General features: G+C 42.3%; 2 long non-coding RNA genes across 2 annotated transcripts; one reads left to right on the top strand and one right to left on the bottom strand.

Moving 5' to 3' along the window:
• Positions 1-2,436: 2,436 nt before the first annotated feature.
• Positions 2,437-26,415, top strand: LOC106149162. The gene is made up of 2 exons (XR_001235150.1): positions 2,437-4,190; positions 25,740-26,415. It is a non-coding gene; the product is annotated as an uncharacterized LOC106149162 (long non-coding RNA).
• Positions 23,494-25,949, bottom strand: LOC102013341. Its single transcript, XR_261928.2, has 3 exons — positions 25,862-25,949; positions 24,775-24,915; positions 23,494-23,866 (listed from the first exon to the last, which is right to left on the bottom strand). It is a non-coding gene; the product is annotated as an uncharacterized LOC102013341 (long non-coding RNA).
• Positions 26,416-26,882: the final 467 nt, after the last annotated feature.

Here is a 26,882-nt window from a genome sequence, read left to right as displayed (position 1 = left end):
GTATTTATCATGACACCTCACTTGCTGAACTGAAAGCATTCATAGATCGCTGTACTTAGCACAGATTTCTCATGGTGATCACAGAAGTGTAAAAGATTTATGGAAAAGCAATGGGCCAATATATGGGATAAAATTTACACCCTTGTAGATGCGAAGATTTATTATTCTTTCAATTTAGACATTTATCCTGGAACTCAGCCACCAGATACTTACTCATTTAGTAATAAACTGAGTGATGTTGTGAACAGAATTGTTGCTCCCAACTCCCAAACTAATCAGAACGTGACATTCAACAACCGGTTTACCAGTGTACAATTGATGTTACATTTGCTAACAGAGCACAGTTGAACTTCAACAGAGCACAGGAACAAAGCAGAAACGCCAAATGAAATGTTGCAATTTCAAAATAGAATTGTATAGTACAATCTTTGAATTTCAGAAAGATATAACATTGGCCTCATATATGGCAGAGAAAAACAAACTGGTACTACTGATGTCAACATTTCACCATGATGAAAATATTGATAGGGCAACCTCAACAAAATGGAAGCTTGAGATGGAAACTTACAACAACAAAATCAAATGTGGAGTAGATATTGCTGACGAGTTATGCAGCAACTATGATGTCACTTGAAACACAAAGCATTGGCCAATGGTTATGTTTTACTTAGTCCTAAACATGCATGGCATAAATAGTTTGATAGTTTACAGAGAAAATAACAAGTGCAAAATATTACAGAGAAATTTTCTTAGAGGATTGGGGCTGGAGCTCATAAGAGATCATTTACAGCAAAGGAAAAACAAAATGTTTCTTCCCAGGGACCTATGCAAAAAAAAAACCCCCGTGGAGCACACTGGTGAGCTGACAGGTGAACAGGCAGGCACAGCATCACCAAGGCCTACTATGATAACAAGAAAACAAAAAAGATGTCAACTGTGCCCTATGTGAAAGTACAGGAAAACAAAACATACATACTATCAGTGTAAGTGATACTTGTGTATGGAACTTGCAGTTGTCACGTGTGAAGACTGCTTTAGGTGTGACAGTTGAAGCAAAGCTTATTTCTGTGATAGGCTTTTGTTTGTGGTTATATTGTAGTTCACACAGGTTCTTTTTGATGTTATCTTTTAGGTTTTGTAAGCAAGTAAATAGATGATGTCAAAATGTTGATGTCTATTCTAAGCCCTCATTACATATTTGATATTGTATTTTATTGACATCTTATTTCCCTGCTAAGTGAATGTTGTACACTCTAGTAGGAAGCTCCTGACAAAACAGGAAGAGAAGTGACAGGACTTCCACATATGAACAGAAAGTTAAGCACACATGCGGTCAGTGTGAGATGTGTATGGAACATGCAGTTGTCATGTGTGAAGACTGCCTTTGGTGTCACAGTTGAAGCAAAGCTTATTTAGAGTTCTACTGCTACTTTCACTGTAGTTCACATAGGAATTTATCTTTTATGTTATCTTTTAGGTTTTGTAAGGAACTACACAGCTGATGTGAAAATGTTGATGTCTATGCTAAACGCACAATACATATTAAGAATGTAATGATTTTTATCAATATTTTATGTTCATGTTAACTACATACTGTATAATATAATAAGAACTTCTTAACAAAACAAAGACCACTGAGCAGTCAAGCATGTCCTACGAAAAGGCCAGGAAAAGAAGACATGTGCTGTCAGTATAAGCGATACAGGTGCATGGAATGTCTTCTTGTCATGTGTGTAGACTGTCTTAGGTGCGAGAAGTAAATAGTTTTTGTAGCATGATATTGGTATTTTTATTGCATTTCATATGGGAATTTATTTCTGATGTTCTTTTTTAGATTTGTGTACCAAAAACCAGTCAATGTTGAAAATTGTGTGGGTGATCCACTTTCTGGGACCCCTTCTGTCCCTCTCAGGCAGAAGGTTTCTTTCTCTCAATAAATTCTTCCTACTCCTAAAAACAAAAAGAAAATTTTGATGCTTTTTTATAAGCACTCAATAAATACTAAAACCTCAATACTTTATTTTTGTGAAATTTTTTCCTGTTAAGTACTCATTGTTTAATATAATAAAACTCAGAAAATTCTAATTAATAAAAAATTATAATTAATAATTCATCAATAGAAATAGTCTAAAGAATAAACTTGGTTATATGCCCTGATAATAAAATGAGTCTTATGCTGCAATGGCTACATTATGGTACAACTTCACAGCAGAATCAAATACTGCAGCCAGAAGGAAATCTAGAAATGATCTAAACCAACCCTTTCATTCTACATGCTAGAAAACTGGGGTTCCAAGACAAAGGAACTAACAGAAGAATATCTAATTTGTTAATGGCAAAATTAGATCTCTTTTTTCACATGAGTATATGGCTTGATACCAAGTCATAGTGCTTACATCCTTCTAGGCCACAAACATTGTGAAAGAAATACCGTATATTGTCTTTTCACACAGATAGTTTTATGAAGAGATGTCCATTTGGAAGTTTCAAGGTATTTGTTCACTGGGTTAGCATTTTTTGGGATGACCACTATCTACAAAAAGATAACCACAGCTTTTCTCCTTTTTTGACCAAGACTTTGAGTATAAGAAAATAGCAATGAACAGCAACTGGCAACTATAGCTTCAGATCAAAGAACAACTTCCCATGGGTACAGTGCAGACACCACTATTGGTTGTAAAATGTCAGGAAGGGCCATTGATAACATAATTTTAGAAACAGGATATCAGTATAGATTAGTTACATCATAGGAGTCCGATCATCCAAGCCCTCTTGTGTCAAAATCATAGATAGATGTTTGGAGGTTAAATAGCAATTTTTAAAAAATCTCCAAGATTTACTTTTCACAGCTGGATTTTTCTAGCAGTGACTATAACAGAGTAACATTTCTTCTCTGCTACTTTCTTGGTAGTCCATTGAAAACTGTATCCACAGGAAATGATTCCCTTGGTTCAGTTATACAATAAAGTTCGCCAAATGTTTGAGCTATCGCGTAACTGCAGTTCAGCTCTAGAAAATGAGGCGTCCTTGTAGTAGAAACATAGGCTTTGGGAGACAGACAACCTAGATAGAGCCTATTTTGTGTTCTGCCACCAAACCGAATTTTAGGCGTCAGTTAATCCTGGGTATCAGATGTTTTTCACCTACTTTGAGGGCTTAGATGCACCGCGTTGCACTAGAGTATGATGACAGATCGGGACATTTGGGAGGTTATTTCACCAAATGTTCACATTCATGGGGGCGGGGGGCGTGTTAAACCGTGCGTTCCGTCTGCCTCCAGCCAGAGCTAACAGGGGCTGCGAGACCACTGCCTGTCAATCTACCGGGAAACCAGGAACCCGGCACTGCGGGATTTCGGGCAGGGCTCCTCCCGCTCCAAACTAAACTTATTTTGCCCACCGCGACAGGACCTAAGGAAATCACGGGGTCGAAGGGGCCAAACCCGCACTTCTGGAAAGAGTGCCCACGAGGTGCCTTCGTGGGGTTGAGAGGTACATTCCTAGTCAGTAAGCATCGGCTCGATTCGCAGTCAGGATTTTAAGATCGGGGGTGGTCGATTTATTTCTCCGATGGCAACTGTTTTCACAAAACGCGCCAGACGGACGGCAAAGAGCGCCTTTTCTTTCAGACTGCCCTACAAAAGGCCACGAGCCACCGCACAGAAACTGAGCATTATTTTTAGGTCAAATATTTGTCTCGGAGGGACCAAAGCCGGTCAAGCAGAGAGGAGAAGCGAGCCTCGCCCCTAAGCCCTAATATGCTCCAGGGCGGGGCGCCGAGCTGAGCGGAGGAGGGAACTATATTTCCCGCGGAGGGGCACACAGCAGTGGCCACACACGCCCCAAAACGCGCTGTGTGCTGGTTGCTTAGTTGGCGCGGCCGAGGCTTCTTTCCGCGTTCGTTTTTTGACAAGGAAGCTCTGATAGGCCAGAGAGACCCTGCAGTGGTTGGCCGGAAAGAGTCGAGCCGCCTGATTGGTCGCGCTGCACCTGCAATGCGTCAAACCGCGGCGAGCGAGGAGGGCTCCGCGTGAACGGTCGTGGCTGGCGGGGGAGCCCGCGGCCAGCCGGAGGGAGCGGCTACTCCTAGGGCCGCCATCTTTACTAGTGGCAGCGCAGACCGCCGCAGACACGGGGGAGCTTTAAGCCTCTGCGACAGAAGTTTTGTTTGGGGTTTCTTTTTCTTTTGCGGTGGGTTGTTTCTTCTCAGGTTCCAGGGAAGTGGATGGAGCGGGTAGAGAGCGAGGACTCGGGGCGCGGCGCTCTGGGTAGTGGCCACTCAGGAAGGACGGGTCTGACGAGGGATTTAGCTACCGTTCTAATAAAACCGCTTGGTTTGCGTTCTGTCCATGGGGTGGGGGTGAGGGTGAGATTTGATTCGGTTTCCACGGGCAGAAGTGAGATTGCTCCCTGGGCGTCTTGCTCAAGCCAGGGCCGTTCTGGAAAGCTCTCCCGAATACGTCATGATTCTTGCTCACGCTGTGCGCGGTCCCACCTGCACGGAACGCGTTTTGTTTTTTAGAACTGTAAATCAAACAGCCGTGCTGGAAACGACTTCTGGGCTCCAGAGGCAGTGGGCTGCAGGGGCAAAACTGAGCTTGCCTGACGGACCTGCTACAAGATGTTAGGAAATCATTTTTATCATATTGGCTCATTTGCCTTTTTAAGGAAAATGTTACATTGGTGTGGGCATGCGGTTTCCTTTCATCTCCGATGTCCACCCGTACACGAAAGTGAAAGAAAACCCTTTCAGTTTCAAAGAGCGGTGGTTGTTCTGGACTCACCTTCCTTTCCAGGGATATGGGTGAAAGACCTCAAGATCATGTTCGCTGGATAAGAGGCTGGGGACGTGGGAAAGGTCGTAGTTGTCTTGATTTAGCTTGTGGTGATGTGTTTGTTGGTTTTATTTCAGTTGCGTAGGTGCAAATTCGGTGGATTGTGGATATTCAAAGGTGAATTTTGGAACTGCCTTGGTGTAGGTGTTGCCATGGTTACAAGGAAAGATAGTCAGTGAATTGTGCAGCCCATAAACACGGCTTCTCCGGTGTATTAAATCTTAATACTAATTGACTGCCCTGGTTTGTGTGTCCAACCTTTCTCGTTTCCCAGCTACTTCAGGCTTCCTAGATTGATCAATACAGGCACACATGGGTGTGTCCATTTCTGTTAACTGAGTAATACACTCATTACCATGTGTAGGTTTTCTGATCAGATGATGTATCGAGTAGTCTAGTTTTGCACCAGTTACCATATATTTTTGATTTGCGAGTTATTGCTGCTCTTACCAAATCTTACCAGTCTAGGAATATTTAATTGTTGGCTTGTATGCTTTTTTTTTTAATATAGGTAAATCCATCACTTTACCTTAGGGTGTCTCCTACCTAAAACAAACTCTCCATTTTATTATGTAACAATATAATGTCAGAGCGCTGAGTTCACGGGACATTGCTGAAGAAAGAAACTTGCAGCTTTGCATAATCTCCATATAGCAGCAACCAATCCTGCCTCTAGAACACACAGTACAGTATTTTAGTGTTTGGCAGCTGCAGTGGCAGGAGTCTGCCACTTGCTTTCTGTGAGGCAGAGCAGAAGAGAATCAAATCTATCTCGGAGTTGTGAGGATTGCGTGATATGCAAATGTATCAGCATTGTGTAAATTGTAGAATTATCTATCTATATATATGAGATGCAGTTACTAATACATTGATTGCCCATATTGTCTGACCGTGTGAGAAGATGATTTTTCTTTTCTTTCTTTTTTTTTTTTTGTCTTTTTGAGACAGCGTCTCACTGTGCAGTTCAGGCTGGCCTTGAGCTCACTTTATAGCCCAGGCTGGTCTGGAACTCGCAAGGATCCTCCTGCCTCAGCCTCTCAAGTGCTGGGATTACAGGCATGCGCCAACACGTGCAGCCAGAGGACGATTTTTCTTTCAAGAGTTTTTTTTTTTTTTTTGGTACTGAGAATGAGACTTTAGTTTGCCAGGCAGGCACTGTGCTGCTGAGCTATATCTCTGGCTCCTCCTTTAAGATTTTCTACCTTATGGGAAGAACAAATAAACACACTCAGATCCAAAATAAATCTTTAATAGCATTTTTTTTTCTTAATTAGATAGTATATGCCTATTAACATGTAGTGTCAGATTTGAGGGGTTCTTAAGATGATTGGCTCATAAGTTTGTCCTGGACTTTCCTGGTTTTAGGATTGTGCCCTGGAAAGCCCCTCTGTCTCAGGTACACCAGGACAGTGGATCACCTTTAGACTATTGTCAGTGTCAAAAGATGGACAGATGAGCAGAATGGAAAGTGGGGACTCCTACTATGTGGAGATGATTTGGGGTCCTTGTAGCTAGAGTCTACTAGGCACAAGAAAATGGAAGTCTTTCTCTAAGCATGGACAGACACCTGAAACTCAGCACAGTGAACGTCAAACCGATAACTTTATCTGTATTACTATTGTTATTGTTGTAGTACTGAGGATTGAGCCCAAGGCCTTGCACATGCTAAGCATGCACTTTACCACTGAGCTACATCCTCAATGTTTCTCCTACCCTCTTGTTTTTGTTTTTTATTTTATTTTATTTTGTTTCATTTTTGAGACAGGGTCTTGCTATGTAGATGGCCTTGAACTCACTATGTGGTCTAGGTTGGCCTTGAACTCAGTGATCCTCCTTCAGCCACCCAAGTGCTGGTATTACAGGTATGTGCACCACATCCAGCCCCCTACCCCCTTTTTAAATTTTATTTTGAGACAAGGTCTTGCTAAGTTGCCCAGACTGGCCCGGAAGTTCCAGTCCTCCTGCCTCTGCTTCCTGAGTATTTTCGACTCTAGGTATGTGTCACTATCCTCAGCTGACTTTACCCATCCTTACTGCTTCTCTGTCTCAGTCCCCACACATAGTTTTGATTTGTAACATCTTAAAATTTTCCTGTTACAATCTTTGTTCCTGGTAAAGGTTTTACCAAATTTTATTCACTTTAGGACACAAAAGCCCCTTTTATGCCATCGGCTTCTTTGCCAGTCTAACGCTGTGGTTTGCTTCCTGTAGTTGTCATGGATGGCTGGGTCCTTTTCACTTAGAGGTCAGTGGAAGTAAAGATGCCCCATTTTTTTGTCCATGTCCATGGGCTCCCTAAATTCTGTCCATGAAAGCCCTTGCTCCCTGCCTTGCCCCATTGCGGTTTTCCTTCCACTTTGTTCTGTTTTACATTTTTTTCACCTTTATAGTCTCACTATCTATAGTTCAGTATATCATTGCTGTTTTCCTTACTATTACAAAACCTTTCATTGGTTTTTGTTTCAATCTGTCCCTGCTCCTGTAGCAAATACCACAGACTAGGTAATTTGCAAATGCAAATTATTTCTCATGGTTCTGGTGGCTGGGAAGTCCAAGATCAAAGCACCAGTAGATGTAGCATCTGGTGAAGGCTCACTGTCTGCTTCCAGGATTGCGCCTTGTGTTCACACGTGCAGGAAGTGGAAGGGCAGAAGGGGAAGGATGCTGTGTCCTTACACACCCTCCTCTGGTCATATGGGCCTATGTGTGAATGTAATGGAATGGGTACATTGCTGTGTGATAGCAAGCAGGCACACCATAGCCAAAGTACTCCCATACACAGAGGAGATGAAACAGCCACACAGCTCTCTGAAACCTCTTATAAGGGCCTCAGTCCCCTTCATGCGGTCATGGCCCTAATGAGTAATCATTCCCAAAAGGCCCCATCACTTTGGGGTTTGCGTTCCAACAAGAATTTTGGAAGGACATACGCATTCAAACCATAGTAGTTTCCCAATTGTAGTTCCATTTTACATGCGCAGCCGATGAGTAATTTTTGTTAAACACATCAAGAGACCCTGGTTCAATCCCTCACCCTGCAAATAAATGAATAAATAAATCACATCTGAGTATATTATTTCCCTTTTCAAAAATCTCAGTAGTTTCTCATGTTTTTTTTAGAATTAAGTACATGCTCCTTTAGGAATTCCTTCAGGGCCTGACATAGCCTGGCCTTTTCAGCTCAACTAATCTACTGTCCTTTGCATTTCCTAAATTTCAGCGTGATTTTACTTTATTTTATTCTTTTTTTTTTTTTTTTTGTCTTTTTTTTGAGACAGGGTCTCGCTATGCAGTTCAGGCTGGACTTCAACTTACTTTGTAGCCCAGGCTGGTCTCGAACTCGCAAGGATTCTCCTGCCTCAGCTTCCTGAGTGCTGGGATTACAGGTGTGCACCACCATGCCCAGCCTCAGCATGATTTTAAATCTTTGTGCTTTCGCCCCTCCGTCGTTTATTCATGTTGGTTCCTTGGTCTAGACTTTTGATTGTAGTTTGCCCAGCCCTGAGTTCTAGTGTGCCCTTAAAAGGTTTACTGCAAATGCAAAGTCAGGTAAAATAAATTCTTCCTTGGGGTCTCTTAGCACTTATTTCACTCTTTTCTTTTACCACATCTTACTTTTATTGTAGGTATTTGATTACTCATCCAATAAATAGGATCATTGAGAGTGTGGACCTGGATTTAGGAAGAGCCTTGCAGATGCAAAATGAAACAACTTGGACCTTGGTTATGAAAGGCCTTACGTTTTAGGGTCGGGGAAAATGTGAACCTATGTCAACGTTTTTCAAGGTAGAAGGAAATAACAGTATTTCAAGAGTCCAGAGAGGGAATTCACTCTGCTGGAGGGATCAGAGAAAGCTTTGTGGAGGAGGTGGCACCCAAGCCAGCTTGGAGGATCAGCACCCTATATGGATGTACCCAGGGAAGGCATTCCACATGGAGGGGTCACTGGGAACGCAGGCAAAGAGCCTGAGAAGAACAGAGCGTGTCCGGGAAGGGGAGGAAGCTTATTAAGGGGCATCCTGAGAGAGCAGGCTGGCCTTAGGTTGGTTGAAGCTAGCTACTGAGGGCCACACTTGCCAGTACCTGGAATTCTTTGGAAATTTTTTAGAAGAAACTGACAAAATCAAAGATGACAAGAATGTGGTATGGAAGTATGAGATGAACTTTCACGATGACTATAGACAAACTGATGAAGATAGTAACACTGGGAACAATGGCAAATATTTATTGAATGCTTGCAGTTTGCCATGCATTATCTTTACTTGCAAGGTGCTGCTTACTGCTTACTAAACTCCTGTTAGCTTCTTTTTACAAGTAAGAAAATTTAGGCTTAGGATAAGCAAAATGTCCAGATTCACCATATAGACAGAGCTGAAAGTTGAAGCTATTTTAGTATATGTAGTAGTAGTTGGTCTGTGAATTAGCTATAATCTGAAGATGTTAGCAGTGGGATTAACGAAGGTTTAAGAAATAGTGCTCTATAAACACTAGTGCTCTTGTACTCTGTGTTTGAGGTGAAAAAATAAAACAGCAACAAATAGCACTGTAGTTAGACTAAACTTATGGACCTTTTTGTCTAATACTGATCTCATTGTGTATTTCCTAGATACTTTTCTATACTGCGCATAAACAGCAGCAGGCTTGGCCATGTCTCCTGATACTTCTCAGAAAACTTACAGGAGAGAGTGGGTGACAACAACACTATCCTAGAGATTTACCTTTATGCTTCCAAATATTTCTGTTGAAGATGTTTCCTGAATGTTAACTGGAAATTTTCAAAACATTTGCTTCTGGGTGAAAGATCTTTTTTGGGCTAGTACCTATTGAAAATATGTAATGGTTTCAGGGCACTGGTAGGGTGATTTTCCTATCCTCTGTCAGTGGAACTTTTCACATTATAGTTGGAAAGATTAAAATCCTGTATATACGTGCAGAAAATCTTTCATGCCTATGAAGTCTTCTCAGTCAAGAGGCTTACCTTCAAAAGTTATAGTATAGCTAGGCATGATGGCATACCTCTATAATTCCAACACCAGTAGGCTGAGACAGGAGGATCACACATTGGAATCCAGCCTGGGCAACGTAGTGAATTAGCAAGACCCCATCTCAAAATAAAAAGGGCTGGGGATTAGCTCAGTGCAAAGGCCTTTGGTTCAATCCGTGGTACTGTCCCCCCAAAAAGAGAAAATGTACATTTTATAGTAATTGACTACTTTTTCAACCCTTTGTTAATATTCTTTGTGTATTATCATTCCAACTAGATCATAAGTACCTCCAAAACAAATTTCCTTGAAGTCCTCCTACCACTTTGCATGTAATAGTCACAATCTTGATTTGCCATTTTGCTTTTTTAAAAAAATCTTTCCTATTCAATACTTATCTCTAATGATAGCACTAAAAAGTTTAGTTGCACTCTAGAAAAAGGGCATTCATTCAGATTCATTACCAGTACTTACTGAAGCCATTTTGTGTATCACGTCCCTTAGAATGTGTCATTTATTTTCTTCTGGGGTCATTGTTCTTACAAATTTTAGGGATCATCAATACCTTTGAGAATATGATGAAAGCCATAGAAACCTAGAAAAACATACATACTTTAAAGTAATTCTGTGGTCCCTGTAACAGAGCCTAGAACTTTTTGGTTCCACTAAAACCAAAACAAAAAAGCATTGTGAAAAGTCCAAAAGACTCTTTCAGTGTGATGTGTACCCTTGCTAAATCTCATGCTTGCATGCAGTCTCGATATGATGCCCCGCTTCCCTGAATATTTGAATATATAGTTCCAGAAGCAAGAATAAGGTAATTCTATTACATAATGCTTGAGCAATTATCAAATCAGGCAGTGAATACAACAGCATTGTCTAATATTGTGTAGTCTATGGTCCTTGTTCAGATTTTGCCACTTGTCCCAGTAATGTTTTTCACAGCAAAAATAAAATCCCAGAACATGTATGTCATTTAGAGGTCATATCTTTAGTCCCATTTAATCTAGAATTATCCCTCGTCTATCTTTGTTTTTCATGACATTGTCTAACTTACTGATTTCTAACCTGTCTTTGTTTTTCATGACATTGACTAACTTACTGATTTCTAACCAATCAATTTGCTGAGACTAAGAAAGTGAGTGTATTTCAAGTAAGTGAATTAATCACTGTCAAAATGTACAGGAAAAGGTATAGGTGCTAATTATCTTATGTTACGGTCATTAAAAATCATGCCCAAAGAAATGGTAAAGGGATCTCTTTTTCATAGATAACAAAATAGACCCAGGCAGGTTTGATCAGTCCTCCATCTCTCCTGCTTTCTAGATTCCATACTTTATAGTAGCATGTTTAATAAAAAAGTTATAAAACTCTAAAAGTAGTGCCTTGGGTTTATTTTCATTCTATGCATTGTGTTCGGTTTGCCCATAAGAATTCTGCTTGGTAGTGGTCTGTAACAGCAACATATTTATCATGCCTAATAGTTGATACCTGGTTTATAGTGAACTGTTTGTAAGGTGATGTTTGTCAAATATCAAGGTTAGGGGCTGGGGATTTAGCTCAACGGCACAGCACCTGCCTGGCAAGCGCGAGGTTGTGAGTTCAATTCCCGGTACTAGAAAAAAATAAAAATTAAAAAAATCAAGAAAAAAAAATATCGAGGTTAAATGCATCTCAGGCCCTTCCACATAGTATTTGAATAGTAGCATGACAATAGTTCCATGATACAAGTGAAATATGACCTTTTGGTGGTGAGTACCCATCTGTGTCCTGAAGGAGAGGAACATTTTAATCAATTAAATCCTGCTCTGAACTTCCTACCAAAGCATGCTGATGCCCAGGGCCTGAGCTAGCCTACACAAAGAACACATTTCTTTGACATTTTATGTATTTCATGTTTAAAATTTATTACAGTTTCTTCTAATGAAAAAGATGTCTTACCAGTCATCTAAGGAGATGTTACTTACTTATCCTGTGGCTTCTAGAACAATTGTACATTACCATATCCTAGTCTGAGAAGTCCACAAACTAATTTGCGAAGAGCATTATGAAAATTCCTCCCTGGGGTCCAGATAGCACGAGTGTGGTGTCCCAGGACCATTCTCTTGAGGAACAAAAGGCAGTTTGCAGGGGAGGGCAAAGATGGACTCCAGAGTGGTGAGACAGCCAGAGGGGTAGTTGTTCTTCAATGGTACCATGAGGAACTGGAGGAATATTGTGAGTGATGGGGCTGGTGTAGAATTGGAGGTTGGGCTTCTGGTCCCCTGTCTGCTAATCCCTGGGAACTACTAACATCTGGACCCTGGTTTCCATGTGTAGAGAATGCAGGACAAAGTACGTGGTCTTAAGCTTCCTTCTGGCTATAATGATTTGTGGTTCAACAAGAATAAATAGGATGTAATAGTTCTTAGTTTCATAATTTATAAATTTAATTTGATAGATGACCCCAACATTATTCCTAGGCATATACTGTTGATATTATGCAGTATCTATTTCAGAGTATTTTATACTTTCAGACATCACTGTGAAATGTAGGCCTGCCATCTTATGGATCCTAAACGGTACTGCTGAAGTGCAGGGTAGTATATTTGTTAGTGCCAGGGCATAAGTGTTATACCAATCAAGAGAATACCTGCTTATGTATATATAGCTTGTTTCCAAATGAGTATATACAGTATTCTGAATTTTATTTTCTTTGATAATTATTTTTTGGGGCAGGGACATGCTGGAGCTTCAACCCAGGGCTTTGAACATGCTCATACTCTACCACTAAGCTGTGCCTTCAGCCCCTATGTCTTTTGTTTTATTTTCAGGTAGTGGGGATTGAGCCCGGGGCACTGAGCTATATCCCCAGCCTCTTTTTATTTTGAAACATTCTCACTCATTCACTCTGACTTGGCTCAAACTTGCACTCGTGCCTCAGTCTCCCAGAGTGCTGGGATTATAGGCATGCACCACTGTGCCCAGCTAGCCCCTATATTCTTAATTTTAAATCTCTAGAAAGGAATCAAGTAAACTGATGAGCCTTCCCCATCCTAATTTCAATTGTTTATTGATCCCAATAATTATTTTCTAGGCAACATTTCATTTTCTAAATGGCTATAGTTGCTTTTGCTTTTGAAATCTTTGGAACAACACAGTGGTTCTGTGAGGTAATTGTGCAGAAGTGCTGGCATGCATAATTTATGAACGCTGTGATCAGCTGCTCATCCATGATTGTGAAGGGTAAGAATCTTCCTTTTTACTTTTTATAGTGCTGAAAAGTGATGAGCATAGGTGGTTTGCAGTTGCAGCCTGGATATGTCTGAAATTCTCTCCTTTCATCGGCTGCTAATGAACCTTAGCATTTATCTTTTGTCACATAGCGGTTCCAAAGCACAGCTTGCGTTCACCGTGAGCGTAGGTAGAGTTAGGCAGTGGGAAACATTTTTCAGCTCTTTCAAAATTATGTTGTAAACAGAAGATCAAAGGGGAAAAAGTCGGATTCCCATATGAATTTTGGAATTTTTCTATAATTAAATTTGGTCCCCAGACAGATTCAAATAGAATTATTTTGCCTTTTTCCCACTAATAAACAGTAATTTGAGATACTGAGATAGCCCAAGGATTGCTTTTGATGGGGGCCCTGACATTCTATTTGGGAAGGAAAGATAATGGTGCTTAATGCTGCTGATTTCATGATGATTTTTAAACTGTTTTAGACCCAGGGTTTTCAATTTACTTTCACTACTTTTCAGTATTTGTGGAGGTTTTAATTTGTTTTGTAATGTAATTATAGTATAGAATAAGCAACATTTGGGCTGGCTGAGATTGCAAGCACTTACTAGAACTAATTTTCATTAACATAGATCCTTATAACTGCATCAAACCTCAGCGGCTGTGTTCAGTCATAGAGAACCATGGGTGAGTGTGGTCAGATTACTGTAGCTTCTCTGGGCTGAGTAGAGATGTTGGCTGAAACTACCCCTTTCCTGCTGCCTCCCGGGAGGTTAGTTTTTTTTCTATGACTTAATCACTAAATTCTTTTTCTTTAGATCTTCTGTCCTCTTGAATTGACCAAGTCTGGTTATTGACTTTCAGGAATGAGTATAGAGTATTTACACATTAAGCACAATCAGAAGACTCCATTTATTTTGGTTACATATTTAGGATTGATTGATTTTAGTACACAGTGTCTCACTGTGTACCCCAGGCTGGTCTTGAACTCATAGCCATCCTTCTTCCTTGGCCTTGTAAGTGCTGGGATTAAAGTCATGTGTCACCATACCCATAACTTTAAGCATTAAATATTAAATATTTTTAATGTTAAAATTTCTGATTCTGATATTTCACTTAAAACATACTTTGAGAAAGCATCTGGTTTTTATTTCTAGTTACTGAAATCATGCTTTAGAATTTTTTATTTATTTATTTATTTTTTTTTTGTCTTTTTGAGACAGGGTGTCACTGCAGTTCAGGCTGACCTTGAGCTCACTTTGTAGCCCAGGCTGGTCTCGAACTCGCAATAATCTTCCTGCCTCAGCCTCCTAAGTACTGGGATTACAGGCGTGTGCCACCATGCCTGGCGCTTTAGAATTTTAAATCACGTATATTTTGTTTTATTCCTTTTTTCTCTTTTATCATGTAACCATAGGCTATAGATCTCTGCAGAACTGTCTGGAATCTCTGCAGAATTTTCTTACAGCAATGACATCATTTCTCTTGCTGATTATATGTTAATACCCTTTTGGCAAGTGCTTTTACTCTTAAAATATGCTACCATAAAGCAAAATGACTACACTATGTGCCAGTAATACATTTAATACAAATGAAATCGTTCGCAAATATAAATCTCTGGAGGAAAGACACCTCACAAATAGTGTTTATGAGGTTCAAGTTTCACAAAAAGTGCTTCAGTTTGAAAAGTCTGAAACTGAGCTCTAGGGAAGGACTCCAAATGTGTAATTTACATGTTGACTATATATAGCTATCTAATTATGTAGTGTCTAATTGTATAGCTATCTATTTAATTTCAAAGTTTAGTGTACTTTCTCTCCTGCCACAGGAATGTTCTAGTGGCCGTAAATCCAAGAATAAAATCACTGCCAATTTTGTACCTTTTATTTAAATATGCAATTAAAATCTTTTTCTTTCAGCAGTTACCTTCAGAAAAATAAGGCACCAGTATAAAGTTTAAATTGAGCCATTTGGCTACACAAGGCCCCATGTAAGGAGAAATATTTAAAATCTTGTTATGTGCAGTTGCTTAATAATGGAGTAAGTTGTTTAGGAAATTAAAAAAAATAAATTCTTGTTTCTTTGGAGACTTAAGCATAAATTGGGGCCTGCACTAGGGGATTTTGTAGAATACATTTTTTCATTGGAAAGGAGGCTGGACCAGCTGTATTCCACAGCCCTTTCTAAGACTCAGCACTTCAGGCTGATTCTTTATGCAGTTGGCCTTAATCTCAGAGGATGTGAATGGAAAGGACTTGGTGGGGTGTAGTTATTGCAACAGGAGTATATATCCTGAGTTGGGCAATGGGGAAAAAAATCTGTTTCCCTCTTCAGTACCATTAAAGGCAGGAGAGAGAGAAAGTGGAGGAGGGGAAGCTCTTGTAGCTTTACAGCTTTTTACAAAGCTCTTTATGAAAGCAGTCATCCATTTCAAGTTTCTCCTCTTTCTACAGGTCTTCAGCAAATGCTTTTTAATAGAACATGAGGGTCATTTCGTTATTAGTTTCTAGAGTTTGTTCTCCACTAAAAGAGAACAAACTGGCCATGTGTGGTGACACGTACTTTGTGAGATCAAGATGTTGAAGGTTTTCCATTTTAATTACAGCACATGAGCCCTGTGACCAAACGCCAGGCTCACGACGCTTCCCTTTTAAAGGATGGGCCCCGACTGCACATGCTCTGCTGCCCCCTGTGGCACACATCTAGTTGAAGAGGGAGCTAGTTCCCTGGCTGCCAGTACCTGCTAAGTGTCTAAGTACTCCTTTGGAATTCCCTGAAAAGTGTCTCCTTCACCCGGAATAAGCAGTTATGTTGTTGTTTGTTTCTGACCAGCAGTAAGTTGAGCCTTAACAAGAAAGGGACACAGGAAGGGATGTTTTGATATTATCCTTTGGTATTATCCTGTGCTTTTTCTTGTCTTTGGTCAGGAAGTCACAGATTCTACCTTCAGACCCCCAGGGTCTTGACTTAGCAACCTCCACAGTGTACCCTGTCCCCAGGCTTGCTTCCCAGAGAGGCTATGTTATGAATATGCTAGTGCAAATGTAGCTTAATGTCTTCCTACTCTCAAGTATGTGCATTTCAAACCTTTGTAGATGGAATCAGCTGACAGAAGAGGTGTTTTAGGGTCCTTCTGGAAATGGTGTCAGGCCAACCTGTCTCCTAACCTGCCTTCTTTTAAGGTCTTAGCCTCTAGCCTCATCTCAGGATATTTCCCCTTATTGCTTTCTCTCACTTACTCAGTGCATAGTCATGGAGCTCTAATATGTGCCATGCCCTAGGTTAGGCTCCAGGGATCCCACAAAGGCAAAGAAGGGTGCAGTTCCCGCTCTTTGTAGTATAATGAAAGATCCTGCCATCAGTCTAATAATTATACAATTAAATGTCAAGTTGTAATGCGCTGTTGCAATGAAGGAGAAGCAGTGCTGTGTGTGTATAATGGGAGAGTTTGGCCTAGCTGGAGGTCCCATACACATTCCTCGAAAAAGATAGAATTGAAGCGGATTGTGGGATGTATTCATTTCCCGGGACTGCTATAAAAAAGCACCCAAACTACGTTGCTTCAAACAACAGAAATGTGTTGCCTCAGAGTTCTGAAGGCGAGGCTCTGAAACCAAGGTGTCTGCAGGGCCTTGATCTCACGGGCCAGCATAGGGAAGGGTCCTTCCACGCCCCTCCTAGCTTCCGGTGTTTGCTGGTAACCTCTGGTGTTCCTTGATGTGTACACGCTCCACTCCAGGCATGTGGCTGTCTTCTCCTAGTGTGTGTTCACATCCCCTCTCCGTACGTGTCTGTCTCTTGCCCAAAGCTCCCTTTTTATAAAGGGGTCATATTGAGTTAGGGTCCACCTAATGACTTCATTACCTCCATAAAGACCCCATTTCCGAAGAAGGTACTGACAGTTAGGGCTTCAGCATATCTTTTGGGGTGTCATAACCTAACCCCCATTGCAAGGTAGGCAGGAGAGGCGTAGAGGAATCTTCTAGATGGGGAAAGGGCATGGGTACAGGTCCTTTGGCCAGGGAAACATGGCCTGCGTGGAGTAGAGTAAGCTGTGGTGTGAGGGAAGTTGGAGAGCGGGGAAAAATGAGGCTCTGCAGGGCGGTTGTCGGGCCTCCTGGGAGCTCTGTCTTTGTTGCTGAGGCAACGAAAAGCCATTGAAATGCTTCCACAGGAACAAGGCCCTGTCGGGTTTGCACTTTGCAAACTGTGACTGTGGTTCCCGTGTACAGGATAGGTTGGTGACAGCAAGGGGATGCTGCTGTGCTGGTCAGGAAGCTCCTGCAGCCGAGCAGAGAGGAGAGGTCGGGACGTGACAGGAGTTGGTCGTGGAAGGTAAAATAGATACGGGGATGGGGAGAGGATGCCCAAGCACGAGTAACTCCTGCATTTCGGACTGGTTTGCCTGACTATATGGGAGCGGGTTTGCAGAGAGAGAATCAGGTTAGGGCAAATTTTTGAGGTGGGTCTGGACATGTTGGATTTGGGGTGCTCTTTATGGAAACGGCAAATAAGCTTTCGTGGATCTGGCACATAGAGGACTGGTCCAAGCTGAAGAGAACATTCATTCATTCATTTTTGAAACACAGTCTCACTGCGTAGCCCAGGTTAGCCTCAAGCTCCCAGTGATCCTGCTGCCTCAGCCTCCTGAATGCTGGCATTACAGATGTGCACACCACAGCCGGCTAAGATCTACCATTTCTGTGCTCCCCTTCGTCCTGTGTGCTTCTTCCAATCACAGAATCAGCATCTGGGGAGCAGGGTCACTCGAGTGCCACCTGCATTTCACCTGATGGGCAGGGGAGCACCTCGCCCCTCCCAGGTTTCTTGCTTGACTAGGCAAAGCGGCCTTCAGGGTGTTGGACCCTGTGCTCCTCTTCTCTCAGAAGGTCCTCAGAACTCAGCCGATGCTGCAGCCCAGGGCACGTGCCCTTTGTCCTGTTTGATACTCTAACCTGGCAGTTGCTGTAAATACAAGAGAACCCAAAGGTCAAGGCTTTCTAAGTCACTTTTGATAATTGCTATAGACTGAATGTCTGTGTCGCTTCGCGATTTGTATGTTAAATCCTAATTAGGAGGTGGGTCTTGCGGGAGTGAGTCGGTCATGAGGGTGGGGCCCTCAGGAATGGCATTGGTGCCTTTACATGAGAGGCCGCTGTGAGCTCCTTCACTCCTTCACCCTGTGAGGACGCAGCTCTGCGCTTCTGAAAACGAGCCTTCAGCAAACACCAAGCATGCTGATCCCTTGATCTTGGACTGCTCAAGCCCTAGACTGTGAGAAATAAACTCTGTTGCTTATAAGCTACCCAGTGTAGGGTATGTTGTTATAGCAACCAAAACAGACTAAGATAGTCAGCTATTGGATAAACTCTAAAACATGCCAATGTGGCAGAAGAGATGATCATTCCCACTTTTTTGTGTGTATTACTAGGGATTGAATCCAGGGCCTCTGCACTGAGCTACACCACCTGCCCTTTTAATTTTTTGTTTTGTTTTGTTTTCAGACAGTGTCTCACAAAGTTACTAAGTTACCCAGGCTTGTGATCCTCCTGCCTCAGCCTCCCAGAGTGCTGGGATTATAGATATATGCCACTACCCCCAACTTTATTCCTGCTTTTTAAAATGAAACTATTCTTTTTTTTTTTTTTTCCCCCAGTACTGGGGATTGAACTCACAACCTCACGCTTGCCAGGCAGGCGCTGTAGGCCACTGAGCTAAATCCCCAGCCCCTAAAACTATTCTTTAGAGGCAGTAAAAACAGATGTTTTTTCTCAGGCTCTGATGTAGTCTTAGTGTAAGTCGGTTTTTTTTTTTTTGGTAGTCTCCTGTTTTGGGGTCATTTTAGGGGGAAATGAGTAAGTAGAGGTGCTGAGTCCTTTAAAAATATGAAAGAGCAGACTTAAAGGTAAAAAAATAGACTAAAATCTGTAATTTGAGACAGGAGATGCTGTACATTAAGTAGATTACAAACACTCCTAGAAATACATTCTGAGTAAATTCTAGCTCACTTTTATTATGTATGAATAAGTACTGCTGTACATGTTCAGGAATATAAGAAATATGAACACTAATATTAGCATTAATTGCCACAAACACATACGGATTATGTGGTGAATTAAGAAAAACTGCATAACTTTTCCTTATTAGCATTTCCTGAACCATGAGATTAGTTTGCTCAAGCGTTTTATTTTTAATTTACTTGATGTTATTTTTAATTCACCTTATTTTATTCAAAATTGTTTTTCTGCAAATGATAATAATGCTGTCCTGGCAAAGCAACGTTATTACCCAGACACCCGAGGCGTGACGAGTCACGTCACCTCTTAGTTCCGTCTTTGGTCACAGCTGCAGAACAGTTTTCCAATGATGATGGATTTCATTATCAGGTCTTCTGCAGAAAAGCTGCTGTATTCGTATAGATGAACGGTCATTTTAATTAGTTTATTATTTTGGATTTGGTGAAATCCTTTAATGGATACTCCAGGTAACTAGGCAGAAAAAGATGCTATTCTTTCATGCAGCACACATCTATAAACTGGGCATGGTAGTGCACGCCTGTAATCCCAGCACTCAGGAGGCTGAGGCAGGAGGATCATCGCAAGTTCAAGACCAGCGCGGGCTATAAAGTGAGCTCAGCGCCAGCCTGAACTGCATAGTGAGACCCTGTCTCAAAAAGACAAAAAAATTAAAAATGAATTCAAGACCAGCCTGGACTGAACAGTGAATTCAAGGCCAGTTTGAACTACATAGTGAGCTGGGCATGGTGGCTCATGCCTGTAATCCCAGCACTTGGGAGGCTGAGGCAGGAGGATAGTTGCAAGCTCAAGGCCAGCTTGAACTGCAAAGCCAGACCCTATCTCAAAAAGACCAAAAAAAAAAAAAAAACCCCAAACATTTACATAACACCTATAATGTGGCAGGCACTATATGTCCTCCACCCTCCATTCCTTTTTTCAACTGCATGAATGCTGAGCACTGCTCTGGAGGACAAGGAGCCTGGACCTGGAGAGCCGTCTTACTATCTGCCTTCTTGGGCTTGTACCCTAGCTGAGGGGAGATTCGTACACATGCATGCAGACCATGGGTGCGTGAGGCAAGTGTGGAGAGAAAAAGATCAGAAAGAGCATCACAGAGGGAGAAGGATCTTGTAAAAGATGTGAAAGGTGGAAGAGAAGGGTCTGGCTGAGTTGTAAGAATGCACAAGGTGGCTCATTCCAACAACACGGGAGAAGAAGAGAGACGCTAGGTGAGGCAGAGAGACCAAGTGAGCAGTGGTAGGACCCTGGCCGGGGAACAGCAATGCAGGGAGAGAGAACACAGGAGATACACAAAATGGTAAAGAGAAATAGGAAATTGCTGCTTGGGTTTGAGGAGTAGAGGGAATAAATGGGGTCAGGAAGCCTCCCAAGGTGGGAAGGCTCAGCCGTCTCCTGGAGGGCATACGCTCGTACTAACCCAGGACCTGAGAAACAGTGTGGTAGGGATGAGTGAGCCAGCTTTGACGCCCCTGTGAGACCCCAGTGGAGCATGCACAGTTCTGTAAGCAGAGGAGAGTCCAGACCAGAAATACAGGTTTGAGAGGCATCTGTCTCTGAGCGCTACACATACATGCCGGCCTTGTATTTCAGACTTCGGCTCTCGTTTTAATTACGACACTGACAGAGTCATCCTTTCCATTATTTCAAATTGTTCATCTCACAGAGCAACATTCCCTGCATACTCAGCACTGTAATGACCAATTTTGCAATACAATCCCTGGGGAGTTTGCTAAATAGAGTCCTTAACCAGGTGTGGTGATGCACACCTGTAATCCCAGCACTCAGGAGCCTGAGGCAGGAGGCCAACCATGAGTTTGAGGTCAGGCTGGGGTGTATAGTGAGTTCACAGTCAGCCTGAACTACTTAGTGAGACCCTGTCTCAAAAAGCAAGCAAACAAACAGTATACACACAGACAGCCCCCTGAGTCCCACCGCCAGAGGTTCTGATTTGGTGCAGGGTCATTCACCAAATATCCGGCTCCATCTCTGAAGCTCTGGCCGTGGGTGGGATCATGTGACAAGTTCCGAACAACAGATTGTGAGTAGATGTGACAGCAGTCACTTCCTCTTTCTTCTTCCCTGGCTGCAGCTGCAGCAAGAAGACTTGGTCTCTGGGTGGTAGAGCCATAAGGGAGAAGCAGCCTGAGTGCTGCCTGAAAAATTTCCTAGAGGCCTCTGAAAACCAGAGTGGATTTTGCAGGAGGGACAGATAAACCTTTCCACATTAAATTGCTGAGGTTTTAGAGTGTGCCTGTCACTGCAGCATACCCTAGCCCATTCTGACCAAGACGGCTTGCCCTCTGTTGCCTGGGAAGCCAGCTTCCCAGACAGGCACTGTTGTTAATCTGGTGCAGTGACCTGCTGATGGTACTTCGTGACTAATGACTGAACTGCTGGCACAGGTGTCACAGGAACATTAAAAACTTTCTCTGAGCTGGGTGTCTGCACACGCCTGTAATCCTAGCACATGGGAGACTGAGGCTGGGGGATGGCTGTGAGTTTGAGGCCAGCCTGGGCTGCATGGTGAGTTCAAGGCCAGTCTGAACTACATAGCGAGACACTGTCTCAAAAAAACCAAAACCCAAAAAGTCTTTCTCAATGCCCTCATCATTAGATCCACCACAAAGGACATTTGGCTGGTGAATAGTGTGCCCTTCATCCAGACCGGTTTATGGTGTATACACTGAAAGAAGAATGATTCACCAGCAGCATTCATGTGTTAAGCACAGCTTGAGTATTTACTATGCACAAGGCACAATACTAGGTGATTCACATACTTTATTTATATTTTCTTCCCTTGCAAGGTAAATAGGAGTATAGGCAGCTTGGAAGTAGTAGAATGTGATCTGAACCAACATCTTTCTGATTCCAACCTTGTACTTTGATCTATATGCTTTCAGTTTGCAAGCTTTACTCCTGTTAAATAAAAATTAGAGGAGGCCATTGTTTTGGACTAGCCTCCCTGCGCTGGGCCCTGACAGACCAAACTAAAAGCCAGAATGGGGTCACTCGTGCTAACGTTCTGCATCACTGAACCTAAACTTAATTGTTATCTGACAGTCTGAGAAATCAGGAGAGTGAGAGAGAATAGCCAAATTTCCCAAACACGTTAGTATCGGTATGCATGGCTGTGACATTTAATCATTTGCTTTAATCCTTAACAACAAAAAAGAACATCAGTGTTAAAGTAGCCAGTTATTTTCCTATTGTTCTAGCTCACTGTCCCACCTTACAAGGAAGGTAACTCTTTTTTTTTTTTTTTTTTGGTTTTTCTCCAGTACTGGGAACCGAACTCACAACCTTGCGCTTGCCAGGCAGGCGCTTTTGCCACTGAGCTAAATCCCCAGCCCCAAGGAAGGTAACTCTTAAATGGCCAATCTGCTGTTCGTTCTTTGTCTCTGCTCTCCTTAGCACTTTTCTGTCTGTAAAACCAGCCTCCTCTCCTGCCTGGTTCTAGAATCACAAATAAAGCCAATTGAGGCCTTTTAACTCAACTTGTAATTTTTTCCTTTGATGCTTCCTGATGTTTTCAGCTGGGGGTCCACAACTGAGGGTGACTTTAGTACCTGAATCAGAATGACTTGCCAAAGTTATGGGTAATACTAGAGATGGTGTCTGCTTTCCATTACTACAACAATTACCTGAGAAAATCAATTTAAAGAGAAAAAAAGGGGGCCTGTAATTCCAGCACTCTAGGAGGCTGAGGCAGGAGGATGGATTTTGAGGCCAGCCTCTGCTGCATGGTGAGACACTATCTCTCAGAAACAAAAACTAAAGAAAAAAGTCTTATTCTGGCTTCCCATTGCGGTCCGTGATCTGTTTGCCCTATTGCTTTGGGTAGGGCAGCAGATCGTGGTGACAGCACAAGGTGGGGTAAATCTGTTCACCTAATGCCTGAGAAGTAAAAAGTGAGTGAGGAGGAGGCTGTGGTCCCATGGTCTCCTTCAAGAACACGCTCCCAATGACCCAACACCACCCACTAGGCCCCACCTCTTAAAGGTTCTGCAGCCTCCCGGAAGCACCCCACTGAGGACCAACCTTTTACCTATAGGTGTTTGGGGAACACTTAAGATCCAAACTATAGTGGTATATAATTTTAAATAGCAAGAAATTTTACTGGGAGAGGTGGTACGTGCCTGTAATCCCAGCACACTGAGAGGCTGAGGTAGGAGGATCTTAAGTGTGAGCCCAGTACAGCCAGGAAATTTAGCAACTTAAAGAGACCTTGTCTCAAAAAAAAAGGAGGTGGTAGCGAGGATATAGCTCACCATCCAGTGAAGGTGCTGGATTCAATCCCCAGTACTGCAAAACAAAACAAAATGAAACAAAACAGAAACACACACATATCTATCTACTTTGGAGACAGTTTTCCAGCTTTTAATTTTTCTAACAATAAATGGAAGATTTTTTCTATTTCTAAGGGTTGCAAAGCAAGTTTATTTTGGGGTTACAACTCCTATGGAAATCACAAACTTTAATGAGCTAGCGTATCAGCAAACCACATTGGCAGTACAAATTACTCATATTTACTTTTGTAAAACTTCTTTACAAAATCTATGCACTGGCTATGTCAGGAGCCTAAAAATTACTCTCCAAATCAACAGTCCGTATGGCTCATTCTCGATTTTCAATGCAGTGCCCTCACCTGCTTAAAGGCTGCACTTTTGTCTTCTTAAGGTGCTGGGCTGAAGATCTTCCTGTTTTCTCCCAATCAGATCCTCTTTGGCACAGGTGGCTGGACAAGCCATGCAGATTAAGGAACAGTCAGGAGCCACATAAGGCCAGAGTTCAGCCAACTAGTGGGTGGCCAGTGGAAGGGATGGAAATGTTTAGGTAACCATAACAACCACCACTACAGCAAACAACAAATTATCCCAAAAGTCTTCCTAGTAAGAGAAACCATTGTCCGAGCACATTGTGGGTGTACATTTTAACCCTGTTAAATGTCAAACTGGCTGATAAGTTCAAATGTTGACAAGCACTCAAAGGGGTCTTTTCTTATCAAATAGAGAACCTTGTTGCAAAGTCATTATCTGAAGTATACAACAATCGGAAATCTGGTTAGAAACCTGCACTGAAAGGACCTCTGGTTTAATTTTTTCTTTAACTCCTTTTCTGTAATGGGTGGCATGAAGTGGAAGGTTACAGAGGGACACCAAAACTTGGAAAGAGGAGTCCGGCGTGGTGGTGCACGCCTGTAATCCCAGCACTCGGGAGGCTGAGTCAGGAGGATTGCTGTGAGTTCGAGGCCAGCCTGGGCTACAAAGTGAGCTCAAGGCCAGCCTGGACTGCAGAGCGAGACCCTGTCTCAAACAACAACAACAACAACAACACAAAACTGGGAAAGAGATTTATCCTGCTATTGCTGAAAAGGTTAAGTGGGTGATAGAATTCAGTGCCACCCCTCCCCAGAGCAGTTGCAAAGTTTGGAATAATTACATCCAAACCCATAAATATTGCTAACCATGATTTTCTTCAGTTCAATTTTCAAACAAAGGAGCAAAGAAGAAAAATGCCCCTGCAGGTCCAAATTGCCCCATTTCAAGAATCCTTACCTTGCCTGTGGCAGGAGCCACAAAGGAAGAAATTGAACTCGGTGAAAGTTTATTGAATGTGCTATACCGATTATTTGAGAATTGCTTGTTCCCAAAGCCCTTTAGAAAGCAGTCATCCTATGAGGTTAGCTTTTGGACCAGTTACCTACCTGCAAGTGTCAGACAGCAAATAATTGCTCCAGTGCCTAAATGAATGGGGAATCTCTAGAAGGAATTACTGCTTCTAAACGAGTCAGCTCAGCCCATTATCTCTGCCTCAGTTGTTGATGAATCTGGCCATGTGTCCAACCCTGTGGGCAAAGATGGAAAGGGGGAAGGAGTTTAAATTGGTAGAAAGAAAGGCTGGACAGAGCCACCCAGAGCTTATCAGCCGAAGGCAGAGTCCACTGCTCTATGGAGCAACTTTAACTTTCTCCTCTGCTGGGCACACTGAACATGTTTCACCTCCAAAGTCTCGGCCCCTAGTTGCATCATACAACCTCTGAAGCTCTGACCCTTTCCTCACAGTCTTTGCCAGTGCTAAATAAACTTCACAAGGAAGTCTAACAGACCGAGATCCCTGACACACACCTGTGTTGCAGTGTAGGACTATCAAAGTAGGCCATTTCCAAAAGAAAGAAATGGAAAGGATTTGGCAAGGGAGGGGAATCTGTGCATGATAGGAAAATACTCCAGGATATTACAGTAATGTATTTCCAATAATGCTTAAAAACAAACAAACAAACCAGGTATTCAAGACTTCTAAGGTATTTGTACCTTCTGAAAAGCAAGTTATACATTGTTAGATATCCCCAGTGTCGCTAATAGCCAGAGGGCTTGGGGTTCATAGAACTTCCTCTGCCCTGGGAGAAGCCAGGCCATGAGCTAGCTCAGCAGTCTCTGGCTCAGGTCTTGGGTTTCCTAGCACTGCATTTGATCCCATGTTAAATGAGAGAAGCAATGGTTGTTGAGGGCTCTTTCGTTTTAAAATTCTCCTCTGAGCTTGGGGTACAGATGGGCTGTGTGGTCTGGACAATGGTGGAAGGCTGTGGGCAGCAAGCTTGGAAGGTTGGGCTTTGGAGGAAGTCTCTAGTGATTTCATCTTGGAGCTTAACTGAAAAAAAATTTTTTAAAGGCTCCCATGCATGGAAGACCAAAGAGAACTGCGAAGGCCTCGGGGGAACTTGCAGATCTAGAGCTGTACGGATTTGGGAGGGAGTAGATCGTCAGCAGCCTGACTCCACGGTGGCTGTGTACCTGGAGGCTGGGACCTGGGCAAGTGACGGCAGTGTCCTGGCCTTGATGATGGTCCGCTATTCCCTGCAAATGAAGAACTCTCGGGAACTCTCTTCCTGAGCCCTGCCGACATGAAGAATGAGCCCCGTCCGCTGAGCCACCAGCTTCCTGCTTGATCTTCCAATTCAGGAACACCTAATTAGGCAGCTCGTTGTCACCTGCATAAATCACAGATCACAGGATGGCTTTATTGCTGTGCACTAGCCTGTATCTTTTGTTCTGTCTTCAGCCCAAGTTTAATATTAATATTGATTCATCATATTGAACACTCAACTTAATTGTGAGCACATTACATCTTAGAGTCAACACCATTGGTTTAGAATGCGTTACAAAGAAGATATGAATTGTTTCCTAAATAGCTACGCCTGGGGTTAGTTGCATAAGTAACAGTAATTAAGCAAACGCCTGAGATGATTACTTACTAATTAAAATGTATTTTATTTCTCTACTTAAAATTTACTTTGTAACCATATCTGTGAAAACTATTAATAGAAGTATAAAGTGTGCCTATTAAATGTGTCACTTAACTGACAGAGATGTATGCGACTTTAATAGAATAATAATATAAAAATGTCATTTCTTCTAAAAAAAAAAAAAGTGTTACTTGCTGGGCATGGTGGTGCACGCCTGTAATCCCAGCACTTGGGAGGCTGAGGCAGGAGGATCGCTGCAAGTTCGAGACCAGCCTGGGCTACAAAGTGAGCTGAAGTCCAGCCTGAACTGCATAGTGAGACCCTGTCTCAAAAAGACCCCCCCCAAAAAAAAATTAACACATAATAATTGTACATATTTATGGAATGCAGTGTGTGACATTTCAATACATGCATCCAATATGTAATTATCAAACGTATAATATCAGGTAACTAGCATACTCATCACCTCAAAATTTATCATTTCTTTGCCCTGCAAATATTCACAATCCACTTTATCATTTTGCAATATATGACTAATTGTTGTAACCCATATTTTACAAATTACTATT

Source organism: Chinchilla lanigera, unplaced genomic scaffold, assembly GCF_000276665.1.
Source record: "Chinchilla lanigera isolate Chin_1 unplaced genomic scaffold, ChiLan1.0 scaffold00037, whole genome shotgun sequence".
Lineage (NCBI taxonomy): Eukaryota > Metazoa > Chordata > Mammalia > Rodentia > Chinchillidae > Chinchilla > Chinchilla lanigera.
Note: the sequence above shows the minus strand (reverse complement) of the source record. Positions and strands in the feature narration are given on the sequence as shown.